Here is a 16,296-nt window from a genome sequence, read left to right on the forward strand (position 1 = left end):
ATTCGGCTTTCAATGGTACTTCGCTTCGAAAATCAGAATAGGGGCCCATAGATTTTCCTGTTTGCCAATAATAAAGTATTTAACCAGACCCCGATTGCTGAAGAAGACATACCGAAAGCTGCCATAACAGCACCATTCGACCTATAAGACTTCTCAGCGTTTGGACGTTTACTATGTTACGTTGATGACATTGTTCACTTATAGAGCACTACTGAACTCTGTTTCAGCGATAAAACAATATGAAGTAGTAGTGACTCTATGCAAATATATTCTTAGTCAGTAAAAGTTCCGTCCCTTCCGATACTTGGTACCTTCTTTGGTAACTTGTCAGTGGCTAGCCAAAGTCAAAATAATCTTTTCACACGAGGAGCCAACCAACGTGGATTCTTGGGTATATTAAATTGTTATGGAAGGTCCATAAAGAGTAGAGCATCAGGAATACAGGCGGCATTCAACGAGATTCTTCGCGGCCAAATCAAAACAAATTCACCAATAAAGTGGACCTGTGAATTTATGGAACTTCGAAAGAGGCTCTGGAACCAGCTATACTTCTCGCACTTTCGATATTTGACACACCTTTGGCCATCTTCCGGGACTTGGCGATTAGAGCCATGCTTCAATTATAGCGGGGTTCACTGGCTATATCCTGGTTACAAAAAGCAAAGTTGAAACATTGGAGTCCATCATTTTTCTGAGTCACAAGCCACTAGATTTTGCCTCATATAAAAACAACCACCTGAATTTTTGTTTGGGATATCAGTCAGTTCAGTCACCTAGATGATATCGGACAGTTTATCGCTGATATCCACCGTGTATCTGGTTGTGACAACATTGCCGCGGATTTATTATTGCTCACTGAGAAAACGGAATGAATTAAAGTTTACAGTATCCCAGTGCGCTGATAAAAATGGTACAACAGCTTCATCAGTGCCTGGTGGCTCGCTAAACAGGAGAGTCAAGTAGTCGAACACCATTTGTAAAGCAGGCTAAGGTAATAGTATTGATATGAGGTTGTATAATAGAAAAGTGCAGGCAGCAACCGCATTAGGCGCGGAAGTTTTACCAACAAGTCAGCAGGATGAAGCCTTACACACCTCGATGCTTATCTTACCGAGACAAAGAGAGAAATCTGACTTCCAACAGAATAGGCATATTGGAGCGATGGGTTGAGTGCTTTAATGAGCTACTGAACAACCAGAACATCGGCGAGTTGGAGGTTCTGCAATCTGAAGACGAAGGACAAATACTGCCACCATCAAGTATAGGAGAAACAGCCCGTGCAATTCATCGGCTTAAAAATTATAAGTCGCCAGGAGCGATGGAATTACAACCGGATTGGTTAAATATGAAGGCGACCAGTTACACCAAGTGGTTCATCAATTTGTCCTCAAGATATGCGACAGTGAATTAATGCCTGACGACTGGCACCGAGACATTATCTGTCTCACACATAAAAAGGGAGATATAACACAGTGCAGCAATTATAGAGGTATCACGTTGCTGAGTACCATCTATAAGATATTCTCCTCTATCTTGCTAGGCCGGATAGCGCCATACGCCCAGAACATCATTGGCCCATACCAAAGAGGCTTCACTCCAGGGAAATCAGCAACAGATTAGATTTTCTCTCTGCGGCAAGCGAGAAATAATTTGCTTAGATATTCGAGATAGCCACAAAATGCTGTTGGAATATGAACACCATCTATTCATTGACTTTAAAGCCGCCTATGATAGCATAGCGAGGGTAAAACTGTACACGGCCTTGAGAGAATTCGGTATCCCAACGAAATTGATAAGACTGACTAGGCTGACCCTGACCAATGTGCGTAGCTAGATAAAAGCAGCAGGATCACTCTCAAGACCATTCGCCATCAGCAACGGTCTACGACGAGGGAATGCCCTATCATGCGTCCTCTTTAATATCGAGTTGGTAGACCTCGGCGCAAAACCGGGATGTTTGGAGTTCCTTATTAAGGCAGGCCTAGACCGTATATCAGTTGTTGTGCCGTTGATGATGATGATGATGTATAATAAGTAATGGGACAAATTGATAGAGCAACATTTATATCATAGACTTATTCAAAGGATCTTCTAATTCGTATTTGTCTTCGACATGATTTGTTTTGAACTGACATCGAAGCGACTTTTGCACCTCATTTGTAATTTCTTCATTGTGTTGAAAATACCGCTTTGATTCATAGAATACTGAAAGCCTGACCTGCCCTGCAGACTCCTAGGTCCGGTGGGAGCGCTTATATGATTCCAGTTAAGGCCATTTATAGTCTGGCTCAAAACCTCGAAGTTTCATCATATATAACAATTGTATTGATTTTTTTTTCAATTAAACACCGTTCTTTCAACTGTTTACTGATTTAAAGCCTGATTTCTGTTTTTGATAATTCATCTGCAATATCTGGTGATTCTATTGTTCTGACGTCTCTTTTTGAAGCTTTTGGATTCGTTCTGAATCTATCTCATTCGACATTGCAAGATGACCCCGGCATTCGGGATAAATCTGGTTTAAATCTAACATTGTAGGCACCCGTTTTCATATATTTTTGAAGGTACCACCTTACAAAGTCCTGCAGAAGGGCCAGCACAAAGATAAACACAATCATCTATTATGTAACCAGTATTGAAACTCAGGACACAAGACCGAGGGACTATCGTACAACCAATTCCCCATACCTACCAAATATAAGTGAAACTAAAACGATTAGCCGCAAACCTGCAGTATTACTTTATAAGACACCATCTATATTTAGGTATATTTTTTTTTTTTTTTTTTTTTTTTATGGATGGAGGTGGAAATCTTAGAAAGACGCTGCTGCGCCAGGTTGCAGCAGTGTGTGGGATTCACACCCACTAAAACCACCCCCACTCTTCCGCCCCTCCCCGCGGGACCACCGTGAAGTATTACTTCGCGGGGGAGGCTCTGGTTCGCTATACCAGCTCGTCGATGTTACGTCTCCGTCGCGCCGCCTTCCGAGCTCGATCCAACTCCAGGAGTTTTGTCTGCACCACGGCTACTGCCTCATTTACCGCCATCCAGTTTTCCTCCGACTTCAACATCTCTTCCACCAGGTTGGAGGGCTCGATGTCCGCCCCTAAGATGCTGTTCAACCTCCTTTTCTGCTGCAGAAATCTGGGACAATAGAACATAACGTGCTCCGGGTCCTCGAGTGTAGCACCGCATTCAGGACAGTTGGGAGACTCGTCCAACTCGAAGCGATGCAAGTACTTCCTATAGCCACCGTGTCCCGTAAGGAACTGTGTCAGGTGGTAATTCAATTCTCCGTGCTTTCGATTGACCCATTTCTCGATGCACGGGATCAATGTATGGGTCCACCTGCCCTTGTCGGAGTTATCCCATCGTTGTTGCCACTTGCCACACAACTCTCTCCTGATGGCTTTTCGGAAATCCGCATTCACCTCTGCTGGATTTGCCTTCCGTTTTTCGTAGAGCCAGTGTGCCTCGCTCGCTAGAAGATCTATAGGGATCATTCCTGCGATAACACACACTGCCTCCGTCGACGCCGTCCTAAATGCGCTGCACACCCTTAGCGCAATTGGCCGGTATGCCGAACATATCTTCCTCCGGTTGACAGCGTGGTTCAACGCTCCCGCCCAGACAGGGGCCGCGTATAGCAGGATCGACCTCACCACTCCCGCGATGAGTAGCCTGCGACTATACTTCGGCCCTCCCACGTTAGGCATCATCCTTGCAAGGGATGAGCTGGCATTTGCTGCCTTTTCTCGCGCATAATCCAAGTGTCCCTTGAAACTCAGCTTGGCATCGATCATCACCCCCAGGTATTTGACAACCGATTTTGAGACGACCTCACGATTACCAACCCGGATGGTAACCGTGTTGTTCTTCCTACGGTTGGTAATGAGGACCGCCTCCGTCTTTTCGTCCGCCAGGTCCAGCTTGACCATTCGTAACCATGACTTGATGGTATGAATGGCTTCATTTGCATAAAGCTCCACGTCCTCGGGATGCTTTGCAATTGCAACTACCGCCAAGTCGTCCGCAAAACCAATCAGCGTTGTCTCCTCCGGCACGCGAAGGCCAAGCACTCCGTCGTACATTATGTTCCACAGCAGCGGTCCCAATACAGAACCTTGAGGCACATCTGCTGTCACAATGTACTCCTTCGGCCCGTCGTCCGTCTCGTACCAGAGAAGTCTATCCGAAAAGTAACTTTCGATGAGCCGAGCCAAGTAGCTAGGAACACCCAGTTTGGCCAAAACGCCCTTAATCCAGCCCCAGTTGGCTGAGTTAAAAGCATTTTTGACGTCCAGCGTCACCAGAGCACAGCATTTGCCCATGGCCATCGCATTTCGAGCCAATTCCACGACCTTTGCTACTGCATCGACCGTAGAACGGGCTCGCCGAAACCCATATTGCCGCTCTGAAAGACCACCCGCAAGCTCGATGAACGGGAGCAGCCTGTTGTATATCACCCTCTCCAACATCTTCCCCATGGTGTCTAAGAGACAAATAGGGCGATATGAAGAGGGCACGCCGGGTGGTTTTCGAGGCTTCGGTAGCAAGACCAGTTTCTGCCTCTTCCACTGGGCGGGAAACACTCCTTCCGCCATGCACGATTCGAATGTGCTTGCGAACCACCTTGGTCTGGCCTTGACCGCCACCTTCAGAGCCCTGTTCGGAATTCCGTCCAATCCCGGAGCCTTGCTGTCCCCAATACGTCTGCAGATTTCCCAAAGTTCCTCTTCGGTAACATCAGGGATCGAGAAGACGTCCTGCTGAGCTGCCAGTTGGGGTTCTCTTTCGTCCTGCTCCTGCTGCGGGAAAAGAGTTGCAATTATTTGGAACAAGAGCCGTGGGCATGTCACCTGAGGTGACTTTCGCCCGCGGATCTTCTTCATTACAACTTGGTAGGCTGTACCCCACGGATTCGTATTAGCCTCCACGCAGAGCTTCTGGTAGCATTCCCGCTTGCTTCTCCGAATGGCCTTCTTAAGGTTGCTTCGCAGATCCCTGTATTCCTCCTCACGCTCCTGGTGCTCTGGCCTTCCTCTTGTCCTGTGGGAAAGTCTCCTCGCTCGGAGACAAGAGGATCTCAGGGCAGCGATCTCCGTGTTCCACCAGTAGTTTGGCCTCTTGCCGTGGTGCAAACGTCGTCGTGGCATCGTAGCGTCGCATGCTTCGGTTACACGCTGAGACAGCTGTGTGGCCCTTTCCACCGCTGTTCCATCCGGATCATGGGCTCCCTCCAATGCGGCCAGGAATGTCTCCTCGTCGAAAGCTCCGATAGACCAGCCAACCGCCTTAGCCTTTCCACCTCCAGAGCGTCGTTGACTGCTTCCCCGGTTCCCAATGTGGAGGAAGATGGCCTGGTGGTCACTGTGGGTGTAGTGCTCACTCACTTGCCAAGCCATCCCCCTCACCAGTGAAGTGCTAACAAATGTCAGGTCAACGATCGAACCCGACCCTCTTCCTCGAAAGGTGGGCACGCATCCAACGTTGGCCAGCACGATGTCCAGCTCCGCAAATGACTCCAACAGAATTTGACCTCTGGTGTTCGTCGATCGGCTTCCCCACTCCAGGGCCCACGCGTTGAAATCGCCCGCAATGATTTTAGGGCTGCGGTCTCTAGCATCCAACACCAGACTGTCTAACATCTCCTCATATTGTGCTAAGGTTGCACTAGGAGGAGCGTAGCAGCTGTAAATATGGACACCGTTGACCTTCGTCCTTATAAAACCGGCTGCCGGGGGGGCCATGACTTCCTGAATGGCCTGTCTTCCGCACGCCCAGATTGCCGCGTTACCAGACGCATCCACCGCCCAAGTCGCACCGCCGTAGTTTCTGTACGGCTCGCAAATAACCGCGACATCGACATTCGACTCTCGAATGGTTTGCGAGAGCAGGTCCTGAGCTGCCTCACAATGATTGAGATTGATTTGTATCAATCTCATTTTCCTGTGCGGTTCAGCTCCCTCCTATATACCGGACATCTGCTGCTTCCCGCAATATGCCGGCCGTCCACGCCCTCTTTCCCACTACATAACATACACCGTGGATCTCGGGTGCAATCTTTGATGAGATGGCCCTCTTCCCCACACTTCCTGCAACTCCTCGACCTATCATGCTGGCTAGTGCATGCCGCCGCAAAATGGCCAAAATCGAGGCATCTGAAGCATCTCTTTAGAGAGATTTGTTCCCTGAGCCTGCACACGACCCAACCTACTCTTACCTTGCCCGCGGTAATCAACTTAATAGCTAATTCCGCCGGCAAACTAATAATAGCGGTCTGTGTGCCACCATATGCCTTCTTCATCCTTTTTATGGCACTCTGGTCTATATCGCCAAGGTTGAACTGCTGCTTTAGCGCAGCACAGATGTTCTCCCGTGAGGTGACTTCATCTAGGTCCTTGCACTCAACCACTATCTCCTGTTTCCGAGCTCTTACCTCAGCTTGCTCTCCAAGTGCACTTTCCACCTTCCCGCGGAAGTTATCGGCCGACTTGTCGGCGGATTTACTTAACTCCAGCATCAGATCCCCTTTCTGTGTTCGCCTAATACGGCTCACATTATCCCCCAAATCCTTCAATTGCGGGTCAGACTTCACCTTTCGGAGGATGTCGGCATAGGACATATTTCCCTTCTTGGAAATAATTATTATTTCCGGGCGGAGCTTCTTTTTGTCCCTTTGCCTCTTGTTGCTCACCTTAGTCCATTGTTCCGGCCTCCGGGCGTTGGTTTTTTCCACTTTTGTAGGTGTTGTGGCTGCAATCGTGAGATTACCGACTTTCGCGGGTACTCTCGCCGGCTCCGCCTTCTTTGGTGAAGAGGCTTTTTTCTTCTTCGGGACTTGCTGTGGTCCAAGAGGCTCGCTGGTACCGTCTCTAGCCCGTTTCCCTGTCTTCCCGCCTGCTTTATCACTGGGAGGCGTCACCTGCGTTTCCCTTGTGACCTTGCCAACTGACGCTTGGGAATTCTTTTCTTCGAGTACCCTGATATAAGACAATTTAATGCCTCTTATCAAGGCTCGAATATTTTGGTGGATATTCCGCCTCTCCTTGATGAACTCGCACAGTTCATTTATTCTTTCCCCGAGTGTAACGAACGCCATTCCGGTATGTTCCCGTTTGCTTTCGCGCCTTGCGCCACAAGGAATGATCTCGATTAAGGGACTATTCGTATTTCTTTCAGAGTCCCGCGACGAATCTCGACTACCAAAAAGAACCATGGTTCTCGGTGGTGATCTCCCAAGCTTCGAACTCCTCCTAAAGGGATCCGGTGTGGACCTAATTTCCACTCCACCATTATCTCTTGTAGCATTAGATGCCACAGTAGCCAAGCTTCCCACTACTGAGGCACTGCGGTCGTTGGATATCGACGGCCGGGAGCCCGCTTGCTCACTCCCAAAAACCGCCGGCACTGGGTTTCCGAAGCCCTGCACCGTAAAAAAACTACTTTTCTCCTCTTCCATATTTGGTTTAATTTCTGGGTGTCCTTCCCATAGCCAATTTTTATCCACGGGTGGGCGTTTACTTCCCACCTACCCGACCTGCGCATAAGCATGCCCATACACGCACATCTCCGGATGCGTGCATGTGCATGCCCATGACACATTCGCCGAGCATTCCCTTATCCGCACGAAGGGACGCGCCTGATGGGAGATTTGGCAACTCCACACAGGTATTTAGGTATATTATAACACATTTTTGGTATATATGTATATATACCCTTTTGTTGACAACCTTCCAGAAGCCTGAAAAATTTAGCTTTTCGAAATTAACTCGTTCTTTCGCCCTCATAAATTCGTATTCCATTTCCGAATCCAATCAAATATTGCTGATACCAACGCAACTTTACCAACTATTGTAGAACTGCTTAAGAGTCTCCTTGAGAAATCTTATTTTAAATGGTCATAATTTACATGAATTGTCGTCCAAGGTAGCTGGGTTTTCCAGTGGCGTAATACGTGTTACATATTTTATTTGCATATAACTGTTGCAATATTTGAAGTAAGTGCATAAAGGGAGATCGTTTATGAGGACAAATAAGTCAAGTTCAAGTATCTGATTTTGAATTTACTTTGATCTTCATTGATACAATTGAATCGAGTCTAAGCAAACACTTGGCACTTCAGTGATACCCCGATTACATGAAGAGGAGACTTTCAAGTCGCACCGAACAACACAAGTTTGCTACCTCTGATACAGACCCTAAGCATTTCTCCACAAGTCGATAAGTAGCTAATCTTGTTAATAAAATGCATCTACATGCACTACTTCACGGTAGATAGTACGACAAGTTGATTAGCAACATTGCCGACAACGTCTTAAGCACAGACAATGGCTTTAGACTCGATAAGCAATGCATTGAGTGCAATAAATGCAGCAGGAGTCAATCGAATCGATTGGCGCACACCCCACCATGCAGCACTTAAGCTGCATGTAATTCGGAATTAAGTCCTCGCCCACCGTCGGACGAGCTTGTAATTAAGTTGTAAAGCATCATGCGCGCAAGTGGCTAAGAGCACTTTTACAATTACACATTTCGACTAAAGGCTTAATTTACATGTAATTGATGGCCACGGATCAGCTGCCACTCACTACGGGAGTAATAATCCATGGCAGAAAAATTAGAAAAATTCGAACTTGTGTTACTCGCAAATGCTAGTTACAGGCTCATTTCGGATCTCCATCGGGGATGGGTATTTTTAGAAAATATCTAACCCTGATGTCAGCCACGTGCGGTTTCAGAACAAACCGACAGTAATTGTGTTGAAGGTATTGCTTTTTTGGGCAAAGGTCAACCAGTTGATTTGAATACTATTGGAGAGCCGGAATAGAAGTGGACCAACTCCGGTGTGAATTTTGTTTCGATTAAAAATGGGAAAATTTTCGCGTTTTTCTTTTAGAGGTCATTTCCATTAATTAGAAATAACTTTGAATGGAGGTTCGACATACCACGCATCTGATGCTAAATAACTTGGTTTATACTCGTATATGCGTTTGCGATGTTAGTATTTAAGTCTATCAATTAAGCCTGTAGATTTGAATTTTGGAGATAAAAAAAGATTGGAAAGCGTATATTAGAGGGACTTTGCATCAAACATTTGACAAATCTAAATGTCATCATAGGAGCAACAGTTGCCATCGGAGCTAAGGTTTCAGAATGGTGTTCTTCTAGAGATCCCAGACATCATCATCATCCCAAATATAAGGACCAAATTTCAAATAATTACACAGATACGGTATTTCAGGAATCAGTTGTTCCCTTCTTCAGTTTTTCCCTTCTGACATCTGATGAGATTAGAAATTATAGGTTTTTGTTGTAAATCTACTATCTGTTTCTTGGTTATTGATCAAACATATACAGTAAGATCTATGAGCGATACCATGACCGTCCGGTTGTGGATAAAATCCGGCTCAATAGGTTACGGTGTTCGGGTCACTTAATCCGTATGGATGAAGATGATCCCACCCGGAAAGTCTATAAGGGCAATATCTATGGTAGGAAAAGAAGACGAGGCAGACCCTGCCTAAGATGGAGCGATGGCGTGGGCCAGGACGCCAGACAGCTTTTAGGGATATCGAATTGGTGGACCTCGGCGCAAAACCGGGATGTCTGGAATTCTTTATTAAGGCAGGCCTAGACCGGATACCGGTTGTTGCGCGTTGATGATGATGATATACAGTAAAAAGAAAGACAATATATTCAGGATAGCAACCTTATACCGAAAGTTCGCCGAAAAGGCTTAAATATCCATAGTGGAATAATTAAACACTTAAAAAAGCAGTATATCGTTTACAAACTGACAAAATACACTTTCTCATCATTATGAACGAGCGGGGTCATGATGATTAAGTCACAAGGAAGGTTAAAGAAGGACAGTTCTTTGAAATAAAGATTCTCTCCCGGCAATCTAATTTTAATCAAAGTAAAGCGATTATTGAGGGAATTTCCAAAAGTGGTTTCTAAAAAAATATTACAGCAAAGAATAGAAACAACGCTGCGGGGAGTACAGGAGCAGGAGTTCTTTACTCTATTCAAGGAAAGAAGCAAAGGGCCCGAGGCATTGAGAACCTACTGAGTAAATGAGAATTTGAGGGTACAAAGACCAGCAGATAATACCTAGGCACAATTGCGAGGCCTGGTAAAAGCAACCAGATCACTCTCGAAACCATTCAACATCAACAACGGTCTAAGCCAAGGGTATGCCCTATCATGCGTCCTTTTTAACCTGGCCTGGGAAAAAGTGATCCGCGATGCAAATATTAATGCAAAAGATACTATCCTCGTCGAGTCCACTCAACTACTGGCCTAGATGACTACATTGAGAATAACAACCGGAAATGTATAGTCTACCTTCAACCAGATCGAGCAAGCGGTGCGAGATCTTGGACTGCATTTTACTGAATGCAAAACGAAGTATATAGTGGCAACGTCAGCGCCAAATACCAACGCTACAATTTTGAGATCGTTGAAAATTTCTCGCATCTAGGGTCGAGCATTACAACCGATAACAGGTATGACAATGAAATCTGCGTACGGTCGTTGGCAGCAAACAGAGCTTATTTGAGCTTACAACAACTTCTTTGCTCGAAACGTCTCAGCATAGGGCCAAAGGGTGGACGGATTTTTTAAATCCATTTGGGTGGGGATGATCCAACGCAGAAAGTCTATAAGGGCAATATGGTAGACTGTCTATGGTAGAAAAAGAAAACGAGGCAGACCTTTCCTTATATGGAACGATGGCGTAGGTCAGGACGCCAGGGAGCTGTTAGGGATATCGAATTGGTGAACCTTGGCGTAAAACTGGGATGTCTAGGAGTTCCTTACTAAGGCAGGCCTTGACTGAATGCCGGTTGCTGCGCCTTTGATGAAGAAGAAAGACACAATTATAATCAATAAAATACCTTCGGGGGAGTAGAAAGGAAAAGGTGGCATCTTGCCCAGGTGTGGGATAGTGCACGTAAGGAAAACCACGACTAATTCATTTTCAAGTTATGGGACACGTAAAAGAAGTAGAATGCCCGAAGAAAAACAAAAACAATCACGTAAGATCTATAGTGGTAAAGATATGGTAGAACATGAACATCACCTTTCATGATCAAAGAAAACAACAATACAAGAAATCTTGACCTACATGGGTGTCAGCTTATCACCAAAATACCGAAAAAACCGGTTAATACCGGCCTCGGGAAAGATTTCTCTCTTTAAGTTGGATATAATTTGCACCATTGCCGTGTTTGGATTGTTGTAAAAAGAGGCGATTTCCATCTGTTGGGACTTTCGGTCATGCTGCTTCCAAGACAGAGGTGAGGCAGCGTCTAATGAGTTGCCTTGGACGAAACGGTTAGTCGTACCGAGGGGTCCGTGAACCAAAAAAGTGAGAGTAAGTTGCTCTGCAACTAGTCGGGTCCGACATCAAGTAAATATGAATTTAGGATCATATCGCAAACAAAAAATTTTTTAACAATTGGAATATAATAATGCATAGAGTTTTAACTGATCGCCACATTCCACATAAAAAGCTTGACGTTCTGCTTTTTGACAGGACGGGTCACACCGCCTATATTTTTGATGTTGCTATCCCTCATAATAGCAACACTGAGCGGAAATACGTGGAGAAGAAGGTGAACTACGAACCACTGTGTTGAGAAATCAAATAAATTTGGGAGTTTGGCCAGTCCCATAATTGGGTATTCCGGACACATTATGACCCACCGATGGAGTTGATTAAGGGGACGTGATGGGTTCACATTTTAATTTTTTTTATTTTTTCAAATGGTTTATTTATTGAGAAAATAGACAGATATTTTGATGAAATTTTGGACAGATATTATCATGATGAATTTTCCGGGCTGTTTTTTGTTAGCTACAGATTTTTTAATAAAACGTCAAAATTTGGCGCTGAAATGTCTGAACGACAAAAAACGGGGTTTTAATCAGCATGAAATTCTCTCATAGAATGAACCAAAGTCAAAAAATTTCGCCGGCAGTTTTTCAAATTTTTCGCCAAAAAAGCTGATGTAAATTAAAATGTTTAGCACCTATCTCCGTCTCTGAGGTTCATTCTATTGCTTTGAATGTGTACAATGACATATTAAAATTCCAAAACGAATGATCAAGTGAATCTTTAATCCTCCATGCCAACCCGCCAGAAACGTTATTTTGAGAAAAACGCGCTTAAAATGTTATTGCAGTATTGACAGCAGTGACTTTTCAGTACAAAAGATGCATTATAACCGGCAAAACTAGTTTTCAAAGTGTTCCCTTCTATTTATACAACATGCTAACAAAACGAAAATGTGTAACATACATATATAACGCCGACGTTTTGAAGAGAAAGGCTCGATACAAGAAGTAAGAGGCTCAACATGTGGCTTTGACCCGCCGCGCTCATTTTTAAAATCGAATATGGCTTTCATATCCTTACCAAATATTTTCGGATATATTTTTAACTAAAACCAATAATAAAAAAATTAAAAATTTACAAAAATTGAACCCATCACGTCTCCTTAGATCTGTATTCCCAGAATATGCATGTCCATTTGTCATTCAATTTCGTTCGCCCGTTCATCGCCCTATCGATTGTAAAAAATTATCAAATGCCAAAAACGCTGTTAATGATATTTTTATAAGTAGTTAATAAGTTGTTCAAATGTGAGTTGTTTTGAACGACTTATTAACTACTAACAAGGGTCAAAACATGGAGTATATAACTTTTTCCAATAGAGATCTGTCCAAGCTGTTCAAAACCCTTTGCCTACAAAAAATTATCAAGCACCATTTAATTGCCCTTGGTGGAGTATTGCAAAAAGTTAAAAAGAGCAATGTTTTCTTGAGAGAGGGGTGCATTGTGACCCAGTTCTTGGTTTTTAAAGTACTGCCTTAAAATGTGAATTCACCCGAAAGAGTATTTAATCATTCTTTTTTCCAAAGCAAAAATAATTGTTGAAACTGAAGCGTACCAATAGTTTGAGGCTCAGCAACATAATATGTTTGTCTATATAGAGTCGAATGGCTCTCAAAACGATACCTTGCATGCCAAGCCATCGTTTTTTAGGTCGGCCTTTTGCACATTTCCCATCGACTTTTATGTTTAGGTCAATCAGTTATCGTTAGCACGCATTATATGACCATACTATCGACCCATCTCATATCAATTGCGGATGTCTACATTTCGGAAGTGTTATGCCACTGATACAATGCAACATATTCGTCTCCATTACCGCGAAGCATCGTTCATTGACTGTTGTAAGTAGCTAACCCCCAGAACTACAGAGGACAGTATAGCGAATGACACTATAGTAGATTTTGGTTTTTATACATTCGTTGATACCTCGATTACTAAGAATGCCAGTTGTTGAACGCACTTTATCCAAGTTGCGCTGACACGTTAGTAAATACCATAGTGGAGTTCACCGTTGGAGACCGAGATACTTAAATCGCTCAGTTCTGGTTTTGATATATTTTCCTCACGTCGTACTTTACTGTCCATCTTAAGATCACCTGGCATGCTAACAGAAATGTTGCTTTATTATTATAAAGTTGACAAATTTGCAGGATGGTTTGTTTCAGTGTCGTTCATTTTTTCCTCCTGTCCTATGATGCAGAGCTCTACGAGATGAAAGAGGTACTTATGGAGTTGTCTCTCTCCTCTTTAGTTCACGCCTTCTTATTAAGTCTTAGAATTTATTATACCTTTTCCAAGCAATATTTCCAGCTAGTTTCTGTAACCAGTACGGTAAATGTAAAGCTATGAGCCTGTACAGAAAAGACTTTCGGGGAGCCATGAAACACTTTTAAGCCAAATTTGTAAGAACCAAGATGAAAGGTATCGACATCTGCAGACACTGCTCTTCCTCTAGCTCAACAATAACTGAGTACCAGGAAATATTTAGCAGGTATGGTCCAAAAATTATACGAGGGTCGTCTGAAAAATTTCCGACGTCAACGTGAAGCACTCGTCAATAAAAGCTTTCATTAAATATTTGTTTTTGAAAGGGAATATGCCACGCAAATCAAAGAATCAAAGATGCGTTGGTCGCTGTGTACCGGGACTCTGCACCATCGTTTACCACCATGAAATTTTAAGCAGCTGAATTCAAACGTGGCCGTACAAGTTTGGGAGACAATGAACGTTAGGGACATCCAAAAACTGCAACCACTAACGATAACATCGCTAAAGTTCAGCAAGTGGTGCTAAACGACCGTCGAATTAAAGTGAGAGAGATAGCAGAGGTTATGAACATGTCAAAAGAACGTGTGTGTCACATATTGAATGAAGATTTAGGCATAAGAAAACTATGCGCGCGTTGGGTGCCGCGTTTGCTCACGTTAGACCAAAAACGTGTTGGAATAAACATTTCCAACGCTCTCTTGGTGAACTTTAGTCGCAATAAATCAGAGTTTCGGCGAGGATTAATTACTGTAGATAAAACTTGAATATACCATTATACGCCCACACAGTCAAAACAGTGGACTCTGACGTGGAATCGGCTCCAAAAAAAGCAAGAATTGTTTATTGGGCTGGGAAAGAAATGGGGACTATTTTTTGGGATAGTCATGGAGTTATCTTAACCGATTATCTGCAAACAGGAAAAACCATTGCAGGATTATATTACGTATCATTACTCGACAAGTTAAGTGCTGAAATTGTGGAAAAACGGGCACATTTAAAGAAAAAAAACTATTTCATCCACGAATAGCGGTTTCAACTGCTTGATCTCCCTCCTTGTTCATCAGATCTAGCCCCAAACGATTTCTTTTTGTTCCTTAATCTGAAAATTTTGCTCGGAGGAGAAAGATTTTGTCAAATGAGGCGACCATCACCTTCGTAAACAATTATTTTGCAGAGAAAGGCGACGAGTGCTATTTGGAAGGGTTAAAGAGATGTGAGCATCGCTGGGAGAAGTGTGTAGACTTACAAGGAGACTGTGTAGAAAAAACAAAGATAAATTTAAAGAAAAAATGTCTTGTATCATTGTTAGGTCGCAAACTTTGCAAACAACCCTCGTACTAGGCGATTTTAATGCATAGCAAACCAAACGACGAACGTCAGGGTATGTGTTTTGCTCGAAACTCGAAGGTAGACATGCTAATCTGGAATCCCGGGAATATGAATAGTTTCAAAGGAAGGAAGGAAGGCCTGAGATCTACAAGATCCTTTTTTTATGGTACCCGAAGTTTGATTTTAAATAAAATAAAAAAACCATCTTTTTTTGTTTATTTTATTTAAATTTTGACTTTACAGTTACTTTGATAATTTTTTGAAAATTATATCCGGCAAATGTGTACCACCAGCAACCACGCAAAGACCGGCCCTTTTTCTCGGCGTTTTCCATAACTTTTTCCAGTTTTCAGGTTTTGGTTTAATTCCGGCAATTTCGTTGCCGTGTGTAGGGTCGGTCCAACCTATTCGTGAATACCTTCGAGATGTGCTTGAACGAAGATATATTCCCAGCTTAGTAGAAAAGCAGCACCAGACAATCGAGCGTCATAGGCCTGCTAGGCGCATTGGGGAAGACGTTGAAAAGAATCATCTACAACAAGTTTTTGCCCATTAATGAAAACAGAAATGGACTGTCCAAAGATCAGCATGGTTTTTAACACGCCCACTGCACGGTGAACGCAATAAACTGGCAAGTGCTGCGCCAGGTTGATGCAAAATGTAAAAAACGTCCAATACAGCAACAAACCAGGAACATATCAAAGACAATTCGTCGTCTACTGAAATAAGTGTTCTTGGATACTTGGACAGTATTATTTGTTGCACTACAGATGTTGAATCCAGACTATATCGTCACTACCAGGGTAGCATAACGCTTTATTTAAAGCGATTTTTGGTGTGAATGTAGTAACCAATTTTCTTTATTTAAACAATACCGTATTTCGGGAATCAGCTGTTCCACTAGAGTATTTCAACTCCAAAATAGGTTGCTACTGAATAATATCCGGAGGTTATGGATGAGTATGCGAAAGGAAACAGGCAAAGAGGTGAAGTCCTGGCTGGAACGTGTAAAAAGGGCTTGATGTAGGAAATAGATGTAGCAAGAGAGACACTATGAAAGTATAAGTTACAGGGTATATGGTGATCTCGAAATCTGCTACAAAATATTTGGAGGGGATGATAAACGCTGAAAAAAACATCAAAGTACATCTGAAATATGCTTAACAAAAAGGGTCAAATGCCACTGTGAACTGTGAGTGCTGTTGAACGCCGACAGGGCGAAATAGCCGGAAATCAGCGCAGTGTCCTAGAAAAAACGGATGGACTGATCGGCAATATGTGCAGAACGAAAGCC

At 43.6% G+C, this 16,296-nt stretch overlaps 1 protein-coding gene across 1 annotated transcript in view; it reads left to right on the plus strand.

Annotated features, from left to right (window-relative positions):
* Positions 1-16,296, plus strand: part of LOC119656677 (forkhead box protein O) — a 255,751-nt gene that overhangs the window by 80,437 nt on the left and 159,018 nt on the right. The window lies entirely within an intron of this gene.

Source organism: Hermetia illucens, chromosome 5 (assembly GCF_905115235.1).
Source record: "Hermetia illucens chromosome 5, iHerIll2.2.curated.20191125, whole genome shotgun sequence".
In the NCBI taxonomy this organism is placed as follows: domain Eukaryota; kingdom Metazoa; phylum Arthropoda; class Insecta; order Diptera; family Stratiomyidae; genus Hermetia; species Hermetia illucens.